Source organism: Equus caballus, chromosome 3 (assembly GCF_041296265.1).
Source record: "Equus caballus isolate H_3958 breed thoroughbred chromosome 3, TB-T2T, whole genome shotgun sequence".
NCBI classification, from domain to species: domain Eukaryota; kingdom Metazoa; phylum Chordata; class Mammalia; order Perissodactyla; family Equidae; genus Equus; species Equus caballus.
In genome coordinates, this window is record NC_091686.1 from 41,838,646 (window position 1) to 41,850,618 (window position 11,973).

An 11,973-nucleotide genomic window follows, 5' to 3' on the forward strand; every position below is an offset into this window, starting at 1 on the left:
CTGGGAACCAGAGACCCTGGCTGTGGGTCTCTCTTCTAGTCTCTCCTGTTTTGTGACATTGGGGGCAAATTAACTAAAAACGAAAATGAAAACAAAGCACTCCCCCTAACCTTCAGCCTCATCATCTGTAAAGTGGGGTAATAATACAACTGACCTCCCAGAGATATTGTGAATATTAAGCTCATTTATTCATTCATCCATAATGCCAGTTTCCAGGCTTGGTTCTGGGCACACGGAAGTAATCAAAACAGAAACAACTGCTTGTGTGGAACTTACATCCCAGTGGGAGAAGACAGACACTAGGAAATGAATAATTACGTTGGATGCCACGTTAGGGAGAGGTAACTGTTACTGAGAAAAATTAACTGAAAGAAGGAGACTAGGGATGCTAATGGGCGGTGGAGGATGCAGGCAATTTTAAATAGAGTGGTCAAGAAGGTCATACTGAGAAGGTGACATTTAAACAACCTGGTGGGTCTACATACATCAGGACTTGAGCAGAGAGCCAGACTCACACAGTAAATATCCAATAGATGGTAGGTATTGCTGTTCCCAGGAGAATGGTACGAAAATACATATATGAGAGAGCTTTCAAAATGGCAGAGCTATATAATCCAGATGAGTGGGTTAATGTGTGTGAATGACTGAGTAGACTTCTGACACCACATCCTGCAATCAAGAGCAACCCTAAGATGGATGCCATGGGCAGGAAAAGCTGCGTTTGACCCCAGGAAGGCCAGAGGGTCCTGGGTCATGTGTTGAACAACAGGCGGCCTCCTACCTCCTACAGTGTCCACATGTGGTGGGCGCTCAGCTGTTGGCCCAGAGACTGAACGAGGCCAAGGGGTGTGGAGAGACAAGGAGGGGCCTTGGTTTCCCCAAGAGCTACTTGAATTCCTAAGGGCTTTTATGGATGGAGGAGGATGCTACCGTGTCATTTTAGCCCTTGAATTTCTAGAGATTCCTAGAGTTGAACATCCTAGATTGTGATTTCCCCTGTCTGGAATCAGAAGACCAACATTCAAATCTGGGCTTTGAATCTTCTTAACTGTGTGATATCGAAAGATGTCACTTATCCTCAAATGTGCACCGTGAGAGTAGCTCATGAGTCACAAAACCAGTACAGGGTAGAAGTGGGACCTAAAGGCAGGTGTTTCTGACTCAAAACCCCACATTGACATGGATTTGGAATGGTGGGAGCACAGCTCTGTTAGGACGAGGTAAGACTCCACATGATTCAGCCCTGCCTTAGCTATCTAATTGTCTTTCCCCCCAACAAAGAGCTTTCTGATAAGAGGAGGGCCATGTCTCTGGATTCAGAGCACATTACACGTGTTACTTACCTTCATCTGAAAGGGGGGAGTCAAACTAACCTCATGTCACTGAGGGAAATAAAAATAATACGTTTATCGAATATTAATGTGACAGACACAATGCTAAGCACTCTCTGGGCATCACTGGCTTTAATTCTTTTTCTTTTTCTTTCTTTTTTTTTTTTTTTGAGGAAGATTAGCCCTGAGCTAACTGCTTCCAATCCTCCTCTTTTTTGCTGAGGAAGCCTGGCCCTGAGCTAATATCTTTGCCCAGCTTCCTCTACTTTATACATTGGACGCCTACCACAGCATGGCTTGCCAAGCTGTGCCATGTCCGCACCCGGCATCCGAACTGGCGAAGCCCGGGCCACCAAGAAGCAGAAGGTGCGCACTTAACCGCCGTGCCACCGGGCCGGCCCCCACTGGCTTTAATTCTTACAGCGAGGTGGTACTATTACTCCCATTTTTCAGAACAGGAGACTGAGCCCTGGAACGTGAAGATTTTGCCCAACATCACACAGCTTGAAAATGACGATGAAACTCAAGCATCCGCCTCCAGAGACTGTGCGATGACTCTCGACTATCCATAGCCATTCGAGGAGCTCGATCACTTGTGGGCACACAGCAGGGACCTAATCAAGAGACACTAGCCCTAACCTTTCTCTGAGGGCAAACCCTCTCCTCAGTGCCCCTGCACACATCTTCCCACATCTCAGTCTTTGCAAAGAAGGGGCTCCCTGCCTGAAATACCTTTCCTGTTTCTCTCCTCACCACAATACCCTCCATGTTTATCAAGGCCAAAGGGAAAATCTACTTCCTCCAGGAAGCCAACAGGGATCACACCGGGACAAACGGGTTAATCTGAAACTCCAAATATTCTATCTGTAGTGAAAGTACGTTTTTTGTTTTATTGCCTGCCTATGTCATTAATCACTCCTCTGGAAGTAACCTCCAATTTTCTTTTGAGGGAGCCAGCACATCCAAATTATCAGTCCAGGTGATTTATCTGAAGCTCAACTCCAACCCCAGGCTCCAAGAATGAGATACCACCCAACCTGGGCCAACTACCGTACCTCAGGATGTTTGTTAAAACTATGTTGGGAAATAGACACAATTTTTATTCTGGGGTGGACAAGCTGGTAGGGTGTAGACCCTGGAGATGCCTGTGCCCATCTTTTCCCTTACTGAGGAGAGACTGGTTAAGAATCAAGAATAAAACAAAAGGAGACATATGCCCAATGGCATTATTTGAACTCCTTGATCCAGCCATATCTGAATCAGTTAAGTGTTCCAATACATGTATTCTTTTCTCCTGAAGCCATTTTGAGTTGAGTTTCTACCACTTGCAACTAAAAGACTCTTAATGCACACACATTGTTCAACATTTTAGCCCTGCAGACTCACCCTTTCATAATTGTCTATTACAAAGAATGTATTCTATTACCCCAGAGATCTTATAGGCTCCTTAAGGACAGCAGCAGATTCCTTTTCTAAGGGACCAAGAACTTATAAGAGAGTTCAGGGTACGCTGTGCCTGATCACGTTAATTAAAATAACCTGTTTAGCACCTATGGCACAGAGATGAGGATATAAAGTCAGGTTCTAACACTGATTCTACACTTTACTAACCGGGTGACCTTGGCAAAGTCCTTTCATCCATCTAAGTCTCAGTGTCCTCATATAAACTGGAGACAAAAATAATGTCCAGGACTTTGGGTGTAAAAGTCAAGTGATCTATGCTACTGAAAAGGCTTTTATTTCCCTGGGATAATTTGGACAGCATTAGATTGTTTTACCAAGAGCAGCCAAGTCGAGGGAGATTATTTCTAATTCCACAGTGCTACAGATGCGGTCAGTAGCAACTGCAAGCTGGAAAGGAAACAAAGTTGGGTGTAATCCATTCCAGTTCACACGTTTCACCAGGGACAGCCTCCAAGCCTTGAATACTTACGTATGCATTTATCCATTTATTTAATCACCCACTACTAATGCCTACTAAAGGCCAGACACTGCTCTAAGTACTTTACGGAGATGAAATATCCTCTCACCTTTACCCTCACCTATGGAGTGTGTATTATAATCATCCCCGTTTTACAGATCAGGAAACTGACACACAGAATGGTACAGTAACTTGCCCAAGTTTACACAGCCCGTAGGTGGCAGAGCTAGGACCCATTTGACAGAGTCTGGCTCCAGAGTCCACGTCTGAATCACCACGCTTAGTCCCCAAAAACCTATAGAAAGCGCCAGCCTTAATCGAAAAGTTTTATTTTCCCCAGCCTACAGTCCCTACGCGGCCCCAGTCTCCAGGGCATTCTTTCAGCTCCTCTGACAGGCCATACTCCTCCCTTGCCCTGTCCCAACACTCACCCACACAAGTCCTCCTTTTCCTTTAGGCATCTGCTCTCAGCTTAAACATCACTGCCTAAGTCACAAAGTCTAACAGTAAATGCTGTATTTCTCAGCACTCAACACAAAATTGCTTTTACGTATCTCCTAGGTAATTAGTTGCTGCCTGTCTGTCCTTTCCAACTAGGCTGCTAGGTCCAGTACGTCAAACACCCTGTCAGTCTTGCCCACCAAGTGTCCAGACCACTGAACACGCACCGACCAGAGGAAAGGAAGTCCCAAAGTCCCAAAGCCAACTCTCCAGACTTTCTGTGGAAGGAGGGAACGAACGGAGCACCCTCGAGCCTCATGCTTTCTTTGCCAGACTTTCAAGTGTGGGACACATACCTGTGCTCACAATGCTCCCCGGACAGCCCCCACTGCACCCCTAACAGGTAGACTTCTGCACAGTCAAGGGCTTTGGAAAGCACTGGCTCTGCACACGAGTATTATGTGGCCCTCGACAGGCCACTTCCCCTGGACCGGCCTGAGCTTCAGGGGCACAACAGGCTTCATGAAAACCCCAACGGAACGTAGCCTCTAAAAGAGGGAGACCTGCCCTCCTCAGAACGCATCCAGACCAGTATCCTTATCTACTTCGCGTCTGTCCTTCCAAGAAGCCAAGACCACGGGTGCCGCTTCAGCGCCCGACTCCCGGGCCCCGCATCCCCAGGCTGGCCCCGTGCCCGGCACACACCGCCCGTTCCATGAACGCGTGAAGCGCACGAAGAGACCCCCTCGCTCCCCGCGCCGCACAGCTGTCCCGCGACCTGACGGGCACCTCTGGGCGCACAAGCCTATTCCTCAGGCACACGCTCGCCTCCCACCAGCCCCCAGGCCCACGCCCCCAGGTGCCTCTCCCAGATGGAATCATCTTCGCAGGCGCCCTGGTCGTCCGTGTCCGGCGAGCAGGAAGAGCGGGAGCTGAAGGAGGGCCTCCTCAGGCTAGCGGCCGTGGCTGTGGAGGCCCCGGGCTGCTGTGCCCAGCGGGGACACGGAGCGGCGTTCAGGGACGCCGGGGGAACGGACGAGCCCGGCCCGGGAGAGAGCAGCAGAGCGCGGCCGGACTCCGCCGGGCTCGGCTCTGGGCAGGCAGGCGCGGCTCGCCGACGCCTCCCCGGACGGCGGCCCAGCAGCCGCGCGCGCTCCCCGCGCGCGCCGCCGCCCACACGCTCCCCGGCCGCTGCCCCGCCCCCCCTCCGGCGCTGGACTGCGGACAGCGACAGGGACACCCTCCTGGAAGAACTCCTGGGGCCCCGCCCACACGCTGCTTTGGACCTTCGCGGAGCGGGAAGGTGAGCTGACAGGGACGCAGGGTCCCTGCTATGCTCTCGGGGAATTGCAGCCTCCTCGGGTTCCTCGAGAGGCCGCGGTTATTCTTATGGCTGACCCAGAACTTTGAGAACTGCAGCTCACTGGGGGCGGGAGACATGGCAGGATCCTTGGCCCTGGCGCGAAGGACAGAGAATGCAGCCTGGGGAACCAAGTGTCGCTGTTAACCGTCAGTCCGGGCTCAGTTCCATTCAACAAATGTTGACTGAGCGCTGACTCACGGCGGGAACTGTGCTGTGGGCTTGGCACACCTGCTCGCCTTTGTTGTGAAGCAGGGAATGTGCGGAAAACTAGGGAGCGGTGAAAATGGACTAGAGCTACCGGTTACAAGCATCAGCGGCTGAATTTCAGGAACAGAATATTCAGTGAAAGAAAGAAACAGGACATTCTGGTAAAGTTCAAACCAAGCAATAATAATGTCGTTTAGAGAAACATACATCCATGGAGGAAAAATACTACACAGAAAAGGAAAGGAATGAGGGGGAAAAAACAGCAATAAGGATCTGTCACCTTGAGCAAGCGGGGAGGGTAGGACACTGGTCGACAGAGAACGGGCATGGGGAAGGAGTACAGAAACACCTCAATGATTTCTCAAGTTGGGCTCTGCTCACTTGTGTTTGTTTCACAATTGTGCGTACTGAAGATGTTCACAACGCATTTGGTACTGCACTTACGGTAAAATATTTTCTAAATAAATAAAAGAAGTATGCTTGTGTATTTCACTTCCTATTGGCTACCAGGGAACGCACAGACTTCGACTTGAAGAACCTTAGATCACACGTACACCCAAGCAAAACCACCAACCAACCAAACAACCACAACAACTTGAACGTCAGACCTGAAACCATGCAACTTCTACAAGAAAACATAGGCAGTATGCTCTTTGACATCAGTCTTAGCAGCCTATTTTCAAGCACCGTGTCTGACTGGGCAATGGAAACAAAACACAAAATGAACAAACGGGACTACGTCAAAGTAAAAAAGTTTTTATGAAGAAAAGTTCCAATCGGATGACTTCTCTGTTTCCCTAACTTCATGGGGCATCACTTAATCCTAAACCTAAATATAGTGCTCTTCTCTAAACAGCCTACCCCCTTTTTCATTCGTCCTGTCTAGCAAAATCCAACTCTGCCTGTTTTAGAACTGCCTTCAAATAAGGGCCTGCTTCCTCTTGGATAAAATCACACAAGTGTGTTTGTGCCCCATAAACTTCTGTTCTACATCTGTTGCTCAGCTCCACCACTGCCTCAGAATCCAGTCATTCCTCCTGTGTTACCATGTGCCAGACACTCTTCCAAGCACTTGGGACACCCAGTGGAGGCAACAAACAGAGGCCCTGTCTCGGGGGAGCTTCTGTGATTGTTTTCTCAGTCAACTCGCTTGCCTAAGTTTAGAGTGCCTTGTAGTTCCTGAATAGGTTGAGGAATTAGCATGCTGAGGGCATAAGCTGAGTGGATAAAGGGTGGAATGTCAGACTGTATTTTTTCAGAACACACAATTGTTGCTGGTGTTAAGTTCTAGGATATGGCCATAACTGAACTGGAATGAAGGTAAAGGACTCTAAGATGAGAAGGAGCAGACAGTGAGAGATCAGATCATTGGATGGTCTATCCGCATGGATGTTGGGGCCTCTGATTGATTCCTTCCACTTTGAGTTCCTTTCCTGTCCTCCACAGAATTGGCATTTCCTCTAACTCTAACCTTCAGTCCATGGCATGACTCTGGACAAGAAGGCAGAAATGGGGTGGTGAGAGAGAGGGCTGAAGTAGACATCCGTTTTGTTTTTGTTTTTATTTTGACACTCAGCATTCACTCACCTTCTAAAAATAGTCCTTCTTTTGCCCTCTGGGGATCTAACCCCGTTGTCAGTTTCAGTCCATGTCAAGTGGAGTTGTTTATCACTAACGCTCTTACTTTAAAGGAGGGCATTGAAGTCAGGCTTGACCAAAAAGATTGGTCCATGCTTTTGGCAACAGTGATTGGTCAGGGATGGGCATGTGACCCAACTGGAGACAATAAGGCACAGTGGGACTTTTGAAGGGACTAGTGGGAGAAACAACCCATTTTTAGCTTCGCTTTTAGTTTGGAAGATGTACCTACGAACTTGCCAGACAGACTTACAAGGTAGCCAGTCCAGAATCTAGAGCAGAGAAATGGATAGAAACTGAAACTTGATGACATCAGCTGAGCCCCAATATGAATCCTCCTGCCTGAGGGCAGCCTTACTCCCAGAGCTTTTTCAGGTGCCTGGGTCAACAGATCCTGTTTTTAAAGTCAATTGAATTGTACTTGCCATCATTTACATCCAAAGAATCCCTCACAGCGTAAGGGGGCTCTCCATCCCTGGCTCCCTCTTCTGTGCTAGCACTGTGAATATATATTACCTTCTCTGTCCTTCAGGTCGTGCCCTTCTATAAAAGAGGGTAAAGAAACCTACTTCAAAGCATTGTAAAGTTTAAATGGGATAATATACATAAAAAGCATAAATTTATTTCACAACATTCAAGTACAATAAGCAGTACTTAATTTTTCTAAATTAAATTAAATCTGGCTCAAAGACCCCATTTTAAAGGGTAGGAAGATATACAATAGTAGTCATTAATGGGAGCTTTTTGCCTATTTAGTTAAGTATTCACCATCAAATATGTAGGTAAGAGCCTGTGATCTTGAGTCCATCTTGGTTGCCCCTGGGATTTTCATTGCCCAAGCCCTTCAGGCCCATTGAAAGGCCAGTGGCTGCACAGCCTCTGTGCTAAGTGTGAGCAATGCCATGTCTTGTGACAGCTCTCAAGATGATGGGGCTTGATGATTAGTCATCTCAGCATCATCGCTTCATCCCTTAAAACATTGTGCTGTCTCCTAGAGGACTGCCACACAGAACCCGTCCACCTAAGGGACTCGTCTCTACATCCTGATTCTCAGGGTCTTGGAGCCACTGCTACCTTTAGGCAACTCTCCTTCTCTCACCCCAGCACTTGTGTCAACCCCCATCTCCTCTCTCGTTGGAGCAGCCAGCTAAAGTCTCCTCCCACATGAGGGTCTGGGCAGGACTGTACAACAGGTATCTCACAACTTCTGCTTGGGTTCAGGAAACATGAAAGCCATTAATAGCTCCTGAACCCAGAAGCCCAGAACTTCCTGTAAGACAAATGAGGAAAGGTAACTTTTATTCCTTCTGGAGTCCCCTCAGGTGGAGGGTAGAAACAGCATTATCCTGCTTCAAATGAAGGTTGCCTCAAGCTGGGCAGGAATCCCTGCAAAGGAAAATTACCTACTCTTGTCAGCCCAACCCTCTCCCACAGTGAAGCATTGCTAAACTTGCATAATACTCAGTTCCTTCTCTACCTCCTGGCCCCCATAGAAGGAAGGAACAGATGCCGAGTCTCCTGAGAGAGATAGGGAGGCAGCCTCCACAAATCTCTGAGCTTCCACTTGGCCTCCCTAAGGAAGACCAAACGTGTCCTTGTGACCCCAGGAAAATAGCCTAATTTAGGCTCTGATCCAGGGCCAATGGAAGTTCCAGAGGAAAGGCCTCAAGAGGAGCCCCGGGGCCGGCCCCGTGGCCAAGAGGTTAAGTTCGCACACTCCGCATTGGAGGCCCAGGGTTTCACTGGTTCGGATCCTGGGTGTGGACATGGCACCGCTCATCAGGCCACGTTGAGGTGGCGTCCCACATGCCACAACTAGAGGGACCCACAACTGAAATATACAACTATGTACTGAGGGGATTTGGGGAGAAAAAAGAGAAAAAAAGAAGAAGAAGATTGGCAACAGTTGTTGGCTCAGGTGCCAATCTTTAAAAAAAAAAGAGAGAGAGAGAGAGAAGAGCCCCTTCTCATAGCCTGGGCCCCTTCATTGTGGCTGCAGATTAGGGCACAGTTCTGAGTGTTAATCCATGTGAAGGCTGCCTCAAGAAAGATGATTCCCTTAGGCAGCTCCTGGTACCAGAGAAATTCACAGTGCCTGAAGCTGGGATCTGGGGTTCCCATACCCAAGCCACATCAAGGTATCAGTCAATTCATGCATTTTATTTGCCCTGACATTAGGTTTGGAGTGTGGGCTTGAGGGTATAAAAATTCAGGTAACCCATTCCCATCACATTCTATGTCACTGAAAATTCTTCAGGTGCCACAGAATATCATGTAAATGAGACCCCCACAGCCCCCACACCCCCCAAGCTGCACAGCACTGATCTCTGGGTATAAGCAGCAAGCCCATGAAATCTGTTTCTAGAGAAATTCATCCTCATCTCTCCAGTCACTGTTCAGCTAATACGTTTTCCTTCTTTTGGTAAGAGTCCTGCTTTCCCATAGGAACTGGAATCTGGGAAAAAGGAAAACAGTACTAGAAGCAGAACAAGAGTGTGGGATCACTCCTGGGTGGTACTGTCACCTCATTTGGACAGTTCACTGCCTAGATGTGCTGAGTGTGCAAATTCTGTCTCGTTGCCTCATCCAGTGTTTCTCTGAATAGAAGCAAATATCTGGGCACCAGGTATGACTTGTTTTGTGACCCCAGCCAGTAAGTCAGCCCTTTTGAGCCACCACCTCTCCCTTGGTTAGAAGCTCTTTGGCAATGGGTTCATGCAAAACATCCCAGAATGGGAGCAACATGCTGAATTCCCTAGTACTGGCTTTGCCATCGATTGTGTGATTCATTCTCTCTGATGTTCAAGCTGTGAGAAGCAAATTTGAAATGATGGATGTGCTTTATTAAATATATCAATAAGAGCAGAAGTTAAACCTTGCAAGCTGTAGGGTTTGCTTCCTCTGTAAGCCTGGCTATCTCTATGGGAACTGAAGGTTGCTTCCTTAGGCCTATAGTCGGGGAGCTAGAGCAGAGTGGAGATACAGTGGCGCAGTGAGGATGAGCCGTCTTGCTCCTAATTTTTCCTCCCCTCTAAGTCTGAATACTGGCAGTGGTGAGGCAGGTGGTTCTAAGGGCTCCTTTCACTTTACCATTCATGATGACCCCACACCGCCTTTACCTCCATGCCACCTTTCCCTGCTTCTTTGGATGGTCCAATCTCTTTGATGTTTTTCTTACCAGACGTTACTCCGCTTAGCCATTAAACAGCTTTAACTTTGATGACGTGGATATGGATGAGCACAAGGATCCACTTGGTCCCTTTGGTCACTTTTGCTTCAGTGAACTCAGTGGGATGTCCAAGAAGAAACCCTTGTGTTAGGAAGAGTTCTAAGAAGGTTCCAAAGATCCCTTCTTTTGCTAGTCACACCCTTGTATAAACTGCTCCCCTTGAGTGTAAGCTGGACCTCGTGATTTGCTTCTGACCAATAGAATAAGGGAAAGGTGATGGGATATCATTTCCCTCATTAGTTTACAAAATTGTGACTTGTGTCTTGCTAGCAGACTCTCTCCTGGCTTTGATGAAGCAAGCTGCCATGTTGGAGAGGCCTACATGACAAGGAACTGAAGGTTGCCTCCAGCCAACAGCCATCCAGGAATTGAGGCGCTCAGTCCAACAGGCCTTGAGGAACTGCATCCAGCCAGCAACTATAGAAGTGAGCGAAGAAGTGTGTATTTCCCCAGTCAAGCCTTCAGATGAGACCCCAGCCCCAGCTGACACCTTAATTGCAGCCTTGTGAGAGACCTTGGAGCAGAGAACCCAGGTAGGCCTTGCCTACATTCCTCACCAACAGAAACCATGAATTAATAAATACTTGGTTTTTTAAGCCACTAACTTTTGGGGTATTTGTTATATAGTAACTAACACACCCCTAAATTACTGTAACCTTGGTGTAAGATGTAGCATGGCTGGGAAGGCAGGCACCAAATGAGAGGACAACCTCCTTGACAACATTCCTGGAGATACTGTCTTCAATCTTGAAGACTATCCCAAGTTCTCTTAGCTGCAGTGGTATCATTGTGCTCCCCCAGCCCTGATTAGTCTCCAGGAGGTGAGGCCTAGATAAGGTAGTGCTGGGTGGAGTGGATGGCCAGGATGTGGGGTGTTAATCTGTCTGGAAGGGACATTTTGAGCTCGAAGTGACCCTCAGGGATCATGAGGAGTGATGATAAGGTCATTCTTCCCCTCCTCATTTTTTCCTTCCTTTTCCACTCACTCCACCATTCCTTTTTCCCTACTTGTTGTCTCCTTTTGCCCCAAATTCTGGGTGGCTGCCCGATGACCATTCCTACAAATGATAGCCAGGTGATCTCTTGGTCTTGCAATAATTCTACCAAGCTGGGCATCCTGAGGCAGTTTCCCTCGGGAGCGGCTCTTCCCATTCCTTGAGGTGTCCTCACATGCAGGGAGACCTCATTGTTGAGCTCAGAATGTGCCTTCCAGACAGATTAGCACCCCACATATAACAGATTCTTCGGCGGGACCCACCCAGTTCCTGGACCCTGCCCTGGCCACGCCAGTGTCCACAATCGTAAAACCCACCCATACACACACCTGCACTGACTGCTCACCTGTGAGATACTCAGGAATCAGCAACTTCTTCTAAATGAAGGTAAGTTACCGTTTTCAGGAAAATATTCCTATCTCTGGTCCTTTTCAGAGCTGCAAGTTCTCTCCTCCCTTCTGCTCCAGGAAGGGTAGAGGAAGGGGAAGGGTGGACTGCTCCCCATTTTCGTTAGGGTCAGCTGAGGCCTGGGGACGCGGCCCACCACCCAGACTTCCTGAGGGAGAGAAAGGCTCTTACGAGCAGGTGAAATTCATTCCTCACCAAGAGATCCAAGAGCAACATTTCCCCCTGCCACTCACCTCAGGGCCTAAACACCCCCACACTTCCAATTCCAAAACTTTCTGAGGCAACAAGGGGAAATTCTGGCTGTATCCTTCCAGAGGAACGCATCCCACCCTGCAGCTGTGTATAGTTCAGGATAGTGAGGGAGCAGATGGAAAGACAAGTTGAGCCAAGTTCTGGACTTGAAGGGTTTTTCTCATTTTGAAAAGGCCCGGAAGTTTTTA

General features: G+C 48.3%; 1 protein-coding gene across 7 annotated transcripts in view; it reads left to right on the forward strand.

The window, feature by feature from the left end:
- The first annotated feature begins 9,232 nt into the window (after nt 1-9,232).
- LOC100147053 (heparan sulfate glucosamine 3-O-sulfotransferase 4-like) overlaps nt 9,233-11,973 on the forward strand; it is a 41,894-nt gene continuing 39,153 nt past the window's right edge. For 3 of the 7 annotated variants that reach the window (XR_011437009.1, XR_011437005.1, XR_011437008.1), the window contains exons 1-2: nt 10,055-10,295; nt 10,404-10,663. The gene's annotated coding sequence lies outside the window, so the exon portion shown is untranslated. Of the gene's footprint in view, nt 9,528-9,952; nt 10,296-10,400; nt 10,664-11,437; nt 11,513-11,973 lie in introns of those variants that run through there. The other 4 variants (XR_011437006.1, XR_011437010.1, XR_011437007.1 and 1 more) reach the window with 4 other exon arrangements.